General features: G+C 35.7%; 1 pseudogene; it reads right to left on the reverse strand.

Annotated features, from left to right (window-relative positions):
* Positions 1 to 6,869: 6,869 nt before the first annotated feature.
* LOC143656834 (zinc finger CCCH domain-containing protein 14 pseudogene) lies at positions 6,870 to 9,098 on the reverse strand (annotated as a pseudogene).
* Positions 9,099 to 17,331: the final 8,233 nt, after the last annotated feature.

Consider the following 17,331-nt stretch of genomic DNA (forward strand, 5'->3'; position numbering starts at 1 on the left):
CTTGAGGACATTATGTTGAATGAAATTAGCCAGAAACAAAAGGACAAATACTGTATAATCTCAGTAATGTGAAATAACAATAAAGAGCAAAATTTGAGATTTAGAGTTGAGAACACAGGTTATCAGGAGATAGAAAGAGGGCAGAGACTGGGCATTTGATGCTGAAGAAGTACAGAATATTTAACAGGATTGATTTTAAAGATCCAGAGATGGATAAGACAATACTATCTGATGATAACACAGTATTATAAGGACACTGAATAGAGCTGATTTTGAATATAGTTGAAAGCGGAAGGCTAGGGGCATATCTAACACCAGAAGGAAAGATAAAAAATAAAGACTGGAACTGTATAACTTGGCAAAACCTAGAGTAGACAATAATGGTGATTAAATGTACAAATATAAGAATGTTTTTACATGAGGGAGAATAAATGAATGACAACAGTGAAAGATGTTGAAAATGGGATGGTATATGGAGAAATACAATCAATGCAAACTAGGGTCTATAGTTAACAGTAATGTTATAATATGCATCTATTATATGTAACAAAGGCAATATACCAAAGCTAAATGTCAATGAGAGGGGGGTGTAAGGGAGGGGTATGGGATTCTTGGTGGTATTGCTTCTTCTTTATTTTATTTTTTAATCTTCTTTTTTTTTTTCCTCTTCTTTTTTTGCAGAAAAAATGGAAATGTTCTCATTTAGATTGTGGTGGTGAATGTGTAAGCATGTGATTGTATGGAGAACCATTGACTATTTACTTAGGATGGTCTCCATGATGTGTGAGTAAAACTTTAAGAAATAAACAGAAAAATACTAGTGCTGGAGAAAATGTGGAGAGAGAAAGATGTACCTACTCATTGTTGCTAGGGAAGTAGAGTGGTTCAGCTCCTGTGGAGGACAGTGCAGTGGTTCCATAGGAGGCTAAGTATGGGTTTGCCACATAAGCCTGCAACCTCAGTACATACTTGGAAAAGCTGAAAGCAGGGACATGAATGGACATTTTCACACTGGTATTTATGGGGGCAGTGTTCACAATTTGCAATGGACGGAGGTAGCCTGGGAGTATGTCTATTGATGAAGGGAAGGGCAAACTGCAGTGTATACATGCAATGGAATATTGAGAAGATGCAAGAAGGAAAAAAGTTGTGAGGCATGCAAAGAGGTGAATGAAACTTGAGGACAGTAGGCTGAGTGAAATAAACCAGAAATGAAAAGACATAGTATAATGCCTCACTAACATGGACTATAATATGCAAACTCTGAAAATGAATTTGAGAGCATAGATGATCAGAGGAAATTTTATTGTAAAGTTTCCAATATTGTAAGCTCTTACAGCAGTCACATCTATTCCAGAGTTCTGTTATTTCTAAATTCTGAGATGCTGAGCTCTTTGTGTATAATCTGGTTGCTCCCTGGAACTTCAGGTATTTGTGTGACACTTGAGACTCAGAGCTCAAGTTCTTCAGCTGTGAAAGTCAGCATTACCCCATTCAGCAACTGTTTATAAAGCTCAAAAAAAGATCAGACTTCAATTAGAGGTTTGAATGAAGCTGATCTGGTTAGGACAAGGTAAATCAGACTAAAGAGTAAAGGATTATATTGATTGTATTTTAAAGCTTCAACTTCAAATGTGAGACCAAAGGAAGAGATCTTTATTTGGTGCAAAATTTATATTTTCTGTAGTACATGATCTAATTTAACTTGTATGGTCAGTTTATTCAAACACCATAATTACATGGATTCTTGATTATGGGTGAGATCGTGTTGGTTTGAAAAGGTTGTTGTGATTCCCTTATACATCCCAGAGTAATCTGGGCAGAAGATAAAAAAAGTATTTGCAAATTCCCTTTGAGGGAATGGGAAAAAATGTGGAAATATTAAACTTCCCCAACTGGGGAAGTCCTGATATTCTTGCAAGCATGGGGGACTACCAATTTAATAAGCCAAACCCTTTATTTTGGGTTTTGCCCATATGAAACTTATTCCTGCAGAAGAGAAACTAAGACTACTTATAATTATGCCTAAGACACCCCCAGAGAACCTCTTTTGTGGCTCAGGTATGGCCTCTCTTTCTAAGTCATCTCTGCAGGTGAACTCATTGCCCTTCCATCTGCATGGGACATTACTCCCAGTGATGTAAATCTCCCCAGCAGCATGGAACATGACTCCCAGGGATAAGCCTAGCCCTGGCATTATGGGATTAAGACTTCTTGACCAAAAAGGGGGAAAGAAATGAAACAAAATAAAATTTCACTGGCTGAGAGATTTCAAATAGAGTTGAGAGGTCATTCTGGAGGTTATTCTTATGCATCATATATTTTTCTCCCTTTTTAGTTTTTGGTATATTGAAGTAACTAGAGGGAAATATCTGAAACCATTGAACTGTAATCTAGTAGCCTTGATTCTCGAAGATGATTGTATAACTATATAGCTTTTACAGTGTGACCATGTGATGGTGAAAACCTTGTGACTGACACTCCCTTTATCCAGTGTATGGACAGCTGAATAAGAAAATGAAAACAGAAAATAAATAAATAATGGGGGGAGTTAGGGGACATGGGATGTTTTAGATGTCCTTTTTCATTCTTATTTTTATTGTTTTTGGAGTAATGAACATGTTCAACAATCAATGTTGATGAATGCATAACTGTATGATGATACTGTGATCTATTGATGATGTATTTTGGATGATTATATAGTATGTGAACATATCTCAATAACATTGCATTTAAAATAAAAGCACTAAAAAATACAATGAGATGCCACTTCATACCTACAAGTATGGCTATTATTAAAACAAACAGAAAATAACAAGTATGGAGAGGATGCAGAGAAACTGAAACTCTAGTACATTGTTGGTGAAACTCTAGTACATTGTTGGTGAGAACGTAAAATGGTGAGGCCAGTTTTAAAGCAATATTGTGGTTCCTCAAAAAGTTAAGTGTTGAATCACCATAGACCCAGCAATTTCACTCCTAGGTATATACCCAAAGAAAATGAAATCAGAGTTTCAAACAGATACTTGTACACCAATGTTTATATCAGCATTATTCAGATAGCTAAAAGGTGGGAACAACCCAACTCCCATCAACAAATGCATCAATAAACACAATGTTATATACGTACACAAGAAATAATGCTTGGAAGAACTTTGAAATATTAAAACAAAGCCACAGATACATGCTTCAGCATGGAAGAGCTTGAAAACATTAGACTCAACTAAATAAGACACATGAGGACAAATATTGCATGATGTCACTTATATTATATCTAGAAGTACCAAATTTGCAGAGACAGAGTGGATTAGAGATTACCAAGGGATTTGGGGAGAGGGGAAGGGGAAGTATATGTTTGGTGGATATGGAATATTTATTAAAAAAATATATAGCTTCCTTGTGTTCCTTGGCAGTTAATCCCCACCCTACCCATTCTTATCCATGGGTCCCTGACAACTACTAATCTGCTTCCCATCATTATTAATTATCTTTATGTATTCTAGAATTCCATAAATATGGAATCATACGTTATATATTCTTTTTGTCTGCCTTCTTTCTATTAACATAGTGTTTCTAAGAATCATACATGTTTTATTGCATGTATCAGAAGCTTGTTTTTATTGCTGAGCAATATTCCATTTTCTAGATAAACTATAATATGTTTATGCATTCACCTATATATATGGACAGTTAAATTGTTTCCAGTTTGGGACCATTATGAATAAAGCTGCTATGTTAGGAACATTTATGTAATTAAGTCTTTCTACAGTTTTATGTTTAATTTCTTTTGGATAAATACTTCGGAGAGGAAATGCTGGGTCATGGTGTAATGGTATGTTTAAATTTTAAAGAAACAGCCAATTTTCTAAAACTTGCCCAGCTGGTTTCTGACTTACCCAATTTTCAAGTGCTGCATAGATCTAGTACCTTACTTTAAAGCATGAAATTGCTTGATATCTATTATTCTTAGTTTGGGGCCTGATTTGATACTCTGAGACAATAGGAGCAGTCATCCCTAATATCATATAGACTACTCAATGTAACTTTCTTCCCTTAAATTACCAGAATGAAGTATTTTAGAGGTCAGGAATCATGTCTTATTTCTTCTTTGTTCTTCTAGGTACAGAAACTAGCCATACAATAGTGCTTAAAAAAAAGTCCATTGAACTAAAATTTAGCTTTTTTGAAAGCACTGCCTGAATTTCAAAAATATAATTATTTTACTCATTCCTTTGCTTGTCTACAATTTAATAACATAAGCTTGAAGTTAGCAAAGTCTATAATGCCAAGTGAAAAATAGCGATACTGTCAATTTCCTATTTCCTACCTGGTAGGTTGTAAGAAATCTTTTCAGTCCCCAAGCAGAATAAAATAACAAGGCAAAAGGGAAAAGCAAGGTCAGGCTTCAAAGGTACTTTTCTCCCCCTATCTTCTGGACCTCTGAGGCTGCATTTTGAGTTTGAACATGTATTAAAATTGGCACAGAGCCATTTTCTTCCCAGGCTGTAATTTCAGAGAACCTTGTCTGGGAAGGAATGACCTTTCAACAACTTCAATAGTAGCTTCTCCCTCATACCCTGTAATGGAAGGGCTGACTGGGACTATGGCAGGGGTCTCAGTTACTAAGATGGCTTCTAAATGGTGTCTTGCCATGTCGTCTCAAGCTTGTAACGATGACCTCTGTGGTCAGAGGGAGAATTGTGGCTACACCTGAGTCAAAAGTTAGAGACATGAGGCTGAAAATGAACAGAAAAATGAAAACAAGAATATCATCACTTTTGGAATGTTTCCTGATTATAGGATAGAGGCAGTCCTGGATATATCTGGTATAGTACAATTGGTTTCCCACCAGTGTGAACTGGTTTATTCTGGGATCTATTTCTCAAGTTTTGTCCTAAAGTTCTCTGATCCGAAGATCATCTGAGCTTCTGCTTGAAGACCAAAGGCAATTGGGATTATGTCTTCATTTTTCTCCTGAGATGCCTTTCTTTGTTCATTCTTCTGATTATTTTCCATCTGCCCTCTAATGCATCCTTTGGGTTTTGTAATGGAATTAAGAAATATAGTTCCTGGGGAAATAGGAAGTCTTAGCATAATTTGATCTGTCCACATAAACCATCCATTGTCTTGTTTTGACAGTTCTAGTTAAATGCACCTATGTGGCATTCTGTCACATGTAATACTGACAGATGGATTACTCTCCTTGTCCCTCTCATTTTAAAGTAAGGGGTGTTTTTATCTTATAGCAGTTATGTAACTGCAAAAAGTCCCCTAAAAGAGACACTGGGAGATTAGATTACTCTACTCATAATTTTTATTTCCAGATCTATGGCATTTTGACATTTATTTCCTCCACTGAATTGTGCAAGGTAATTCAATAACATGCCAATCAAAATATAAAGCTTATTCTACACCTAACACTATACACTCAATTATATTATAGAAGTATAAAAAGCTTTGGTGTCAAAAAATTAAACTATTTTTTAAAAAGAAGGCTAAAATGCAGATGTGTATGTTATCTCAGGATGGTCAGGAAGACGTAAAATAAAAGCAATCATATTAAAACATACACACACACACATAGAAGAAGATAGTTCAAATAAGACTACAAACAACTGTAAAACTTCTGTGCAGGAAAGACTAAGAAATAGTAGGAAACTCTTAAGAAAGAATGTGGTGAATGTGAATGTACTGAAATAGCAAGATATATTTAATTTTAAAAGTAAATTGCATATAATTTCATTCTAAAAGTTGTATATATATATATGCAGAGTGATGTCAGCAAAAATGTGGAATAGATAGCTTCAAGGTCCTGCCCTACCACTGAAACATAAAAAATCAAACAAATAAGACAGAAGCAACTTTGTCAGAACTCTAGAAATAGTAAAAGATTTTTGGAAATCAAAGGAACTATGAATAAAGGAAAAAGTATGTTAAAAAATAGTAGAAAGTCTACCAGTAGACCAAAATGGCAACATAAGATGCTCCATGATGCTGTTCCCTCACAAAGTCTTTTAGCTGGCAGAACTAGTAGTGCCATCATTCTCAAAACTTTCCAAAAGTTACACTTTTTGAATCAAGGAAGCCTGGTTTTAAAATGGTAGGACAAGCTCATGTACCTCTGCTTGCTACCTCTTCCTTCAACCTCTCCCTGGTGTGGTATGGAGCCAGCCTGCACCCCCATATGGGTCTCTGTTCCAGAGAGAACAAAGTAACACCTATGAACATACTGGGGTGCCTGTATGTAGGTGCCAATCTATTGGGTAACAGCATCAAAGACCGAACCAGGAAACTCATTTCCGGCTCACACTCCCAGAACTTTCCATGTAGGTAGAAGAAGCTTGCAGAGAGCCCAAGATGAGTAAGAAGCATTTAAGTCAAAGTGACCTGGGCAATGGATCACCCACTTATAGTCATATAATAGAGCACCTGGAAGGGAGAGAAAGTCTACTACATAGAGAGTCAAAGCAGCATCTGAATTCCTGTAAACAAGGAAATTTCTAAGGCCATGAGCAAACACAAGTCCAGGACAAGACCTAGGATCAGAAAGGATGGAAAAGATTATATACGTCATATTTACTAGCTGATCTTGATAGGAGACATAACTCTAAAGGAGAGCACCAGTCAATGTGGAACCAATTTGCAAAGATGATGAAAGTTGTTTTCATTTTACATTGGTTTATTAATTTTTTTGCCCCAAATGTTTTGATAGAATTTAACTTTTCCTTAAACTGCCTTTTCATAGTCAAAACAAAGCAAAGAAAATCACAGTCGATATTAAAACCACTTAATAAACTTACAAACTTGAAAAACTAAATACTTCAAATAGGCAATAAACTTCATATTATGAAAGCAATGTATTCCAAGTTTCAAAAATTTAAGAAGCTCTGTAGACCATCTTTCATGTAGATTGAGACTTTCAAATCTATGATCTTTTGCTGGGTAAGGTTGGGTATCATTCTCTGGTTCGAAGCATGTCATGGTGGTACAGTAATGGTGGAATGGTAAAATGTACACCCAGGTCTTATATGCTGAGTGTTATATATACAATGTTTTGGATGATAGAAGGGACTTTCCATTTTCTTACAAGCAGGGAAATAATGGCAGAGCTGGTGTGTTGTAACTTCTAGCTTTGGAAATAATAATGGGATTCTTTAACTCATGTGAGTGAAAGGACAATCTAGTTTCAAACATTTTGCATCATATTTACAATTTGGATGAACAAACAAATACTTTTCAGCAAACTTACAATTGGGAAAGGCTTTGCAAGGTGAAATGGAATCATGGTAAGCACACTCATTACTGTTTTTACAGGCAGGCCAGTACTTGCAATGCTCCAAAAATTTTTGTAGTTTTTGTGCCACTCAATTCACTCATCTCAGCATTTGAAAAACTACCATTTGGGTCATCAAGCTGCCTGCTCATCAAGTGCAACTGTGGGTGGAGGAGATATTTGAGCCCCTTGTTTGAGGCTGCAGTTTGGTTTATGGGTTTCATTCCTTCAAATCACATGTCCTCCTCTTGATGTGACATGTATCCTGGGGGACTGGGGGCACAATCCAGCATCACTGTAAACTTGGGACTTGCAGGTTTATCTGGTTGTACAAGATCTCATGTTTGCCTAAGGTGTCCTGAGAGTATCTGAAGGGTATCTGCAGTCTTAATTCCTGACTCTTAGTTTGGTGCCACTACTGTTTCCTCAGACAGCTTTGGCTTCTTCAGTATAAATGATCTTGTGTCTTCATGGACCATGGATTCCATGCCATAGTAATCTTGACTGATCTGCTCAGTTTCTGCCATTAATGGGTCAATCTGCAGTCAGGAAAACAATTGTCTCTGTTGAGCTCATGGACTTTTTTCTGCATTATCTCCTTTTGTTTCCTCTTCTATGATGGGGGATATATTCTGGGGTCCTGCTTTTCCCCTGGACCACTTCTGCCAGCAATTCTTCTTGAGAAGTTTGAGTTCTGGGAGCAACTAGAGGTGTCTGTTTCTATGGGACTGTAGACTAGTTGGTCGTTTTTGTTACAGATTTTTGAGCTTCAGAGATGGTCTTCAAAATTAGATTCTTGTCAACCTGTTTAGAAGGTAGGAATGAAGTTCTCCTTTCAGTTTTTGCTGGCACTGACACACGGCTTGACACACTTGCTGTCCAGGAACCATAATCATCATCTTCCTCCTCCTCTTCTCCGTCATTATTGAATTTTTTAACTTTAATAACTGAGCTTACCACAGGAAATTTTCTCTTCCAAAAGTTTTCTTCCTCAAGATTCATTTTTTCTGAGCTGTTTCTGAAGAACGACTGTGAATCTCCTCTAAGCTGGGCACTTCTGGTTCACACAAATGTCCTGTTTCATAGACCTGGCTGTTCTGTATACTGAGTTGTTTGGAGGCAAGAATACTATTTGCTGCTGTTGGAACTGTAACCTGTTTAAATGAGCACTACTCTCTGCATTTTGACTTGCAGGTGGCCTATACATTTCAATAGAAGGGTGAGACACACCATAAATAAGTGTCATCGTAGGTTTTTTCTGGGATAAGGGATTCTTTTGCACAAAACTGAGGTCTTCATCAGTGAGATCATCTGGTTCTGTCTTAATATCCATCACATCTTCAGAGGGTACTAGCCACCTCAAAGATTTCACTGTTGACATTAATCAGGTTGCAGCTCCATCATCATAAGTCTGTCTACCATTAGTGGTTTTCTGCTCCTGTGAACTTTTGGAAACCCTGGGATCCCTTTTTATCAGGTCTAGTGCTTGTAATTGCAAGAGGTGGCACTCAGCTTCATGCTTCCTACTATCATCACCCCTATCCAAATTGCTCTAGCTTGAAGACATGTTACTCTCAAAGATGTTGGTATCAGAAGACTTTAGACTATAGGGTTCTGTTGTAACAGAGTAAAGTTTATCTAATAGACCATGAAGCCATACAGTGAAACTTTTCTTGTTTCCCACCATCACCATAATGTAATTAGGAAGTTCTTCATCAACATAAGCTCCTAATTCTTGCAATTTCCTCTAAATGGCAGTCCGGATCTTGAGGCTGATCTCTAGTGCCGCATGAAGTGGCGGGCTTGGTGCTACATGGCGTTTCATTTACCTGGAGCCCTGTGCCGGCCTGCATTAGTTTATTTTTGTAAGCAACACATGATTATAAGACAAACATAGAAAAAGGAAATTATGGATCATCCAAAGGAACAAGATAAAAATCCAGAAACCATCAGTGAAGAAAATCCAACTTTGGATAAACAAGACAAAGACATTAAAAACTGATTCTCAGTGGGCTCAAGGAGGTACATCAAACTGCAGAGAAAGAACTGAAGGATATCAGGAAAATAATTGATGAATAATATGAGAATCTCAATGAAGATATAGAAAATTTAAAAAGAATCAAAGAAAATATCGGAGTTGAAGACCACAATAACAGAAATTTAAATATTCCCTGGATGGTTTCGAGAACAGTTTGGAGGTGACAGAAGAAAGACTCAATGAACACAAGATAAGATAATTGATACGATTCAAGCTAAGGAGCAGAACAAAAATAATAATAATTTTTTAAAAGTCTACAGACCTTACCCCAAAGCATGAGCAATGAAAAAGTAAATAGATAAATGGGATCTCCTCAAAATTGAACACTTTTGTGCATCAAAAACATTGTCAAGAAAATAAAAAGGAAGTCTATGCAATGGGAGACAATATTTGGAAACCACATGTCAGATAAGGGTTTAATATCCAGAATATATAAGGAAATTCTACAACTCAACACCAAAAAGACAAGCAATCCAGTTAATAATGGGCAAAAGACATGAACAGACACTTTTCATAAGAGGAAATACAAATGACTAAAAGGCATACGGAAAGGTGATCAACTTCATTGGCTATTAGAGAAATGCAAATCAAAACCACAATGAGATATCATCTTGCACTAGAATGGTCATTATTAAAAAACACAAAAACAAAAAAATAGAAAACAAGTGCTGGAGAGGATGTGAAGAAAGAGGCGCACGTATCCACTATTGGTGGGAATGTAAAAACTGCTCTGGAAGGCAGTTTGGCAGTTCCTCAGGAAGCTAAATATAGAATTGCCATATGATCCAATAATCTCATTACTAGATAAATATTCAGAGGACTTGAAGGCAGGAACACAAATAGACATTTGCACACCAATGTTTATAATGGCATTATTTATGATTGCCAAGAGATGGAAACAGTCCAAATGTCCATCAGTGGATGAGTGGTTAAACAAGCTATGGTACACACATAGTATGGAATGTTATGCAGTTGTAACACAGAATAAAGTCATGAAGAATGTAACAACGTAGATGAATCTCGAGGACATTGTGCTGAGTGAAATTAGCCAGAAACAAAAGGACAAATACTGTGCAGTCTCACTAATATGAACTAATATTAATAAGTGAAGTTTAAGAGTTGAAGTTAAGAACACAGGCTATCAGGTGATAGAAAGAGGGTAGAGAATGGGCATTTGGTGCTGAAGGAATACAGAATGTGCAACAGGACTGATTGTAAAAATTCAGAAATGGGTAGCACAATACTATCTGATGGTAGTACAATAATATAAGTACACTGAATGAAGATGAATGGGAGTATGCTTGAGGAAGAAGGGCTGGGGACATGTATGACAGTAGAAGAAAAGATAGGGGATAAAGATTGAGACAGTGTAACTTAGGAATGTCTAAAATGGACAATTATGGTGATAAAATGTACAAATATACGAATGTTTTTGCATGAGGGAGAACAAAAGAATGTCAACATCACAAGGTGTTGAAATGTGATGGTATACAGGAAAAATACATAATAAATGCAAGCTAGGGTCTATAGTCAACTGTAGCATTGTAATATGTTTCCACCGAATGTAACATAGGCAATATACCAAAACCAAATGTCAACAAGCAGGTGAAATGAGGAAAGGGTATGGGATTCTTTGGGGAGGAAAAGGAAATGTCTTCATATAGATTGTAGTGATGAAGACACGGCTGTGTGACTATACCAGGAACCACTGATTTTTTACTTAGGATGGATTTATGTTGTGTAAATAAAACTCTTTAAAAATGAACCGAGAGGAAAGGATCCCATTCAGATGCAGAAGCCCATCTCCTTAAACTATGAAGGTGAGAAAAATGATGAAAGAACCACCACATTTTTTCAACTTTACGGACCCCCATGAGCATTATGGAACATCTCTTCTGAAAGACGAATATTGACTTGAGGAGTAGAGTCCTGTGTTTTCACCCAGGTGTCCAGGCCATGGTTTGCATGTGGGAGGCACACATGTGAATAAAGATGGGAAGAGTCAATGGACATCCCCCTCTAGACATTCTTGGGAGCTGGAAATAAATGCTTATTGTTTTAAGTCTCTAAAATTTGGAATTTGCTTAGTTTATTCTGTTTGATTCACTGTGGAAGCTCAGAAAGATTCCCTCCACCCTAAGCTAAAAATAACAACAACAAACTTTCTTGGTTTTGTCGTAGTTTTTAAATTCCCTCCTACCTTGCTGTCTCTCTCTTTCAACTAACTCATTAATCTCTCTGAAATTTATTTTGCTGTACAAAGCCTATTATCATCAAACAGTTAGCCAGTTGTAATGGTATCATACACTGAATAATAATTCTTGCCCCCAATTTGAAAGGCCAAAGGTATCACATATTAAATCACTATAAATATGTGATCATTCAGGGGGTCTACTATTCTCTTTTATTAAGATGTTTCTTTTTTTGTCAATGCCAAATTGATCATTATTTAGTTTACAATATATTCAGAATATGATGCAAGTTTTTGTCCAGAATATCATTTTTGAAAGCTGCCTTTTACCCTTAGTACAATCACCAAAATCAAGAAGTTAACATTGATGCAATATACTATCACCATCTAATTTACAGACTTCATTCAAGTATTCTTATGACCATTAATCAGTATCTGATACATAAGAACTTGAAATAAGTGGAAATTATTTTTGCTTGCATCAGAATTTTCATGCAGTGATATGGTTTCAGAGTTGGTTGTTGTGTTAAAGTACACCAGAAGTCACCAAGAGAGAAATAACGCTAGAAAACAAGAACAATAAAAAATCATTGGAATGGATTTGTAGCAATTACATTACTAATACAAATATTGGAGGTTTCCCATCAGAAAATCCCTTATAGCATTTCAGCAGTTTTCAAAACTGAATAAACCAAAATTCTATTTTAATTTTCTCTTGCAAATATCTAAGAGTCACTGAGTTTGAATTTTTGTCAAAAATATTACTTTTCAGAACTGCATTCAGAATGACTTCTTCCACAATTCCACCCCATCACCCCTTGTTACCTGCCTATCGCCTTTCTGTGATCGCATGCTGATCAGATGCGCCATTTTCTCCAAGGACCTCTCTTCCTCTAAGAATGTGCTCTGCCCTGGGTGACATGAGGCCCAGCAGGCTCAGCTGCCAGACCCTCCCACTGGACAGTTTATCACCCATCATGTGGAATGGAAGCTCTGTGGGCTTCCCCTTGCTTGCTTTTGGGAAGCTACTGCCTCTTTCACATCTGAGGGCGCACATAATGGGAAGCACTGATTCAACCCAGTGTGAGGACTCAGAGAATAGCCTGGAAGGGAGGTCAATGAGATTTATCACAGGAGCTTTCTGGCTTCATTTAACCTCTCCAAAGTCAGGAACAAGTTTCTTCCTTAAAGAGACCTTTTGATTGAGGCGACACTCACTTTTAGATATGATGAGTTTGCCCTTTAAATGATAACACATCAAAGAGTCATTGTTGAAAGCTGTGGGAGGCGGGGAGGAGGGTAATGAAAGAAATTCATATTCTAGTAAAAGTTAAAAGAAAAATATGACTAGTGGAGTCTTTAAGAATGTATTTAACTGCTCTCACCAATATTTCTAGCACTAAAGATCTAAAATTATCAGATTATTAGCATCCCATGGGGATGAATTATGCCTCAGGATATTCAATCAACACAAAGGCCCTCTAGATATGTTTAGACTTTATGAGAAACACGCAAATATATTTTATGTATTAAGTATAAAATAAAACAGGCTCTCAGATCTAATATACTATGAAAATTTGTAGTACTTTTGGAGAAAGGGAATTAAAACACACACACCTACACACACACACACACAAATATTTGCAAGCTTGAATCCAGGGTCTTTCATCTGACATTAAATCAGATGATTTAATTAAATCATGTCTGACATTAAATCAGACATTGGTACACTTATTTTCTTTACCATCTACCCCAACCTGCTCTTTTTCAGCATTCCTTCTCTGAAAAAAAAATTGGGGAATTATTCTAGACTTAAGCTCTCACTTCCTTCTCTATCAATCAGTTACCCATGCCTGCTAAATCCATTTGAGCTGCAAATCCACCCCTCCTGCCCTTCTATCTTCCTTTCTTCCACTTGTTTCAGTCTTTGCTTGATCAACAGAGACTTACCCAACCTGTTGCTTCAGTTGTGCTCCACCCAAACTGGAAATCATTTACATGCTACAACCAGTCACTTTTCTAAATCAGAATGTTGTCAAGTTTTACTCCTGCCTTAAAACCCTAAGAAGCTCCTTATCGGCAAAGAAAGTTAAAACTGTCTAGAATGGCACAACATGATTTGAACTCTCCTAGCTTTCTCATCTCAACTCTCATTATCACTTGCTTGTAGGATTTACTCACATTATACTGAACTGCTTGAAATTCTGATATGAACTTATTCTCAAATGGCTCTTGCTCCCTCTTCACCTGTGGAAGTCCTACTCATCTTCAACAGTACTATTAAATAAAATTTAACAGCATAACAAAAGAAAAATTTGCTCTGAACTACAGAAATTCAAGGACACATCTATTATCTTAAAAATTAACAATATAATATCAACTAGTAAAATTAAATTTTTTAATAAAAATTTTAAACCTTAAAAATTATAAATTTTCTAGCATCTCAGAAGATGCTAACTTAATGAAGATATTAGCAAATAATTAGGCAATATTATAACTGGAAGTGAAACAATAGAGATCTCCCCATTAAAATCACAGTCAAAGCAAAATGTAGAACATCATTAATATTTTAATGTTGTTCTGGCAATTATAGCTAAAACAATAAGGAGTAGGATCAAAATAAGAATGACAGCAATTAAAAAGGATTAAAATATTATTAGGGAGTACAAAAATGACATATAGAAAACCTATTTGAGTCATGTAGTGAGTGAATAGTGTTTCCCTAGAATTCGCATCTACTTGGAGCCTCAGAATGTGACCTTATTTGGAAATAGGGAGTTTGCAGAGATAATTAGCTAGTTAAGCTGAGGTCATATAAGAAGAAGACATACACCAGGAGAGAAGGCCATGTGACAACAGAGGCAGAGACTGCATCCCTGCGTTTACAAGCCAGAATTCTTGGAGCACCAAGAATTGCTGGGAGCCACCACACACCAGAAAAGGCAAGGAAGGATTCTTCCAGAGATTCTTCAGTGGACCACCACACTGCTGCTATCTTATTTCAGACCTCTAGCCTCCAGAACCGTGAGAGCACAAATTTCTTTTGCTTTAAGCCCTTCAGTTTTTGGACATTTGTTGTGGCAGCCCTAGAAAACTAATAAAAGTTGAGAAGTTAAAACCAATGACCGTTCGGAAAGATATGTAAATATTGGAAAACATATTAAATCAATAGTTTTCCTAACTACTAGCAATAAACAGGTAGAAAATGTAATAGAAAATATCCTGTTCAAAATATCAGCAAAATATAAGATAGGTAAGATTAAATAAGTGAAGAGACAACTATTTTTCTTATAAGGTAAGTTATAAGGAAAGTTATTATTCAAAGGGCAGTTATTTCCTAATTTATTCATATGTTTCACATAATCCCATTGAAAAATCCAGCAAGATTTTTAGGAGTTGACCCTATAATTCTAAATGTCATCTAAGGAATTTTTTTTTAAATTAGAGCGGCTAGGTTTGAAAAAGGAAAGCATAAGATTTCTGTTAAGCAGGATTTGATTACTAAAAAATACTATAAAGTTTTAATAATGAAATGATGCAAAAATTGAGAGATATTTAAAAAACCAAGTAATGTTACTTAGCTACAGACTCTAATGTATATAAGAATATGAAACACATTAAGCTAGGTATACAAACCAGTGGGAAAAGGAGGCATTATTTAAGAAATATTTTTTCAGAATACTGACTTGGTGTTAGTAAAAAACTAAAACAATAGAAATAAAAAAAAAATTAGAATCTCACTTTTCATCAAATGGCTTCCAAAGGGAATAGAGCATAAAATGTTTAAATGCAGTCCTAAAAAATTTAATGTGTACATGGCTGTTTGATCCCTGTAGAAGAAAGGATACAGTAAATTTAAAGTAGAAGAAATAAAAAATGAAAGTATCTCTTGATTTGAATTTTAAGAAGTAAATAACACCACTTATCAAAGAAAGCACCATGAGAAAAGAGACAGTAAATATTTACATCAAATAAGGCAAACAAATTGTTAATATTGTCAATGTCAATGTAGAAAGAGCTCATGCCAAACATAAGTATATGGCAAATTAAAATAAAAGCAATTTGCAAACAGCACTAGATAATTGCTAACAGAAATACAGAAACTGTTTAATCTCAGCAGTAATCAAGGAAATCCAAATTACAATATGATTTTTACTTAATTTAGTAAAGACAAAAACATTCTAAAATGTAGCCACAGAAGACCATCATTGAAATATGTATCCTCATACATAATTGGGGGTAGAAAATTGTATCCACCTTTTGAAAAGCAATTAAAATATCCTTACCCTATGACTTAGTAATTTTTTCTTTTAGAAATCTACCCTAAGGGAAGAATCTGCCATATAGACAGAGATTTATTCATTGTTTATAGCAGCGCAAAATTAGCAATAACCTAATTGTTTAACCTTTGGAGAACAGCCAAGAAAATTATGACACATTCATATAATGGAATATTCTATAGCAGGGGTCCAAATCTCAAAATAAGTAGGAGATCAATCAGTTAATGTAAATGAGTAAAGCAGGTAGATGGAAAAAACCCTACTGACAAGCCAATATACAATCTAAATTAGATGCTGCCACTCAGCAATAAGTATCAAGTAGTTTCCTTGGAGAGATGCAGGACCCTTTTTCTAGAATTTCCTATTTTTCTAGAGAAGCTGGAAATCTGGATTGTTTAATGTCAAATCTCTCAATTTTGTTAATTATCAGCAACTAATTTAAACTTTGTGCATATTAACAAACCGAGTCTGCCAGCTCGATGTAATGAGTGGAAGGTTGTTTTAAATCATCGTGTTCTATAACCATTAAATTTGATTTTCATGGAAAGCTTGTTTTTTATAAGAGGAAATGCCCATCATATATTATTAAATAAGAGATCAAACTTTGAATTATAAACTGGAGAGTGCCTGCAGACAAGAAGGGAAAATGTTCATTTTTGCCAATCTTAGTTGCCCAATACCTAGTACAATGCTTGGTACAGAGTGGGGAGTTGCTCAAAAAATATTCAACATGTTCATTGTTAAATTAACATATTAATTCAGTTGTAAACAAAAATGCATAAACAGTACTCGAAAATATATCAAAATGTCAACATTGATTGCCTTTTATTCTCATTATCTGGTTTTGGATCCAGTACAAGAAAGGACAATTATAAATTCATTTTACTCATTAATGTTTCATTCATTCATTTCATAAATATGTATTGAGGGTCTGTATTTACTAGGGACTGTCCTAGTTCCTGAGGACATGGAATTTGAGAAAACAGAGATAGAGAAAATAGAGATAATAACTGCCCAGTTTGGATCCTCAGTGCTGGGGAGAGAGGCAGAGGTTGAGAAGAGATGATATTTACAATACTTAGGTTCTGAAGTTGCCCTTTTCCCTTTTATTTTCTTGTATCTGAGTTATTTTTCTCAGCATTCCTAGAGCTGCAGGGTTAATTTCATGGTAGTCAGGATGGGAAAGAAGTGGGTAGGGGGCCAGAGGGGTAAGGCCAGCTGCTTGCTCAAGAGAAATAAAACAGTTTTGGTCATCACCAATCACTAAGTTAATCTTAAACAAAAAGGAGAGTACAAAGTAATGATTTCCTTATTGGATATTAAGATATAACACAACAATGGCTTTTAGAATTATGTGGTGCCAATGCAGGAAAAAGACAAATAGGCCAATGAAAAGAATAGAAAGGTCAAAACGACAAGAATAAGAAAGCAGACACACGTTAAATGGGAATACAATATACAAAAATATGGCACCATCAAATCAATGAGGAAAGTATAGAGTTTTTTGGAAAACACTCTCATAAGCAAGAAAAAAATGAAACTTTCCCCT

This window comes from Tamandua tetradactyla, chromosome 15 (assembly GCF_023851605.1).
Source record: "Tamandua tetradactyla isolate mTamTet1 chromosome 15, mTamTet1.pri, whole genome shotgun sequence".
Classification (NCBI taxonomy): Eukaryota; Metazoa; Chordata; class Mammalia; order Pilosa; family Myrmecophagidae; genus Tamandua; species Tamandua tetradactyla.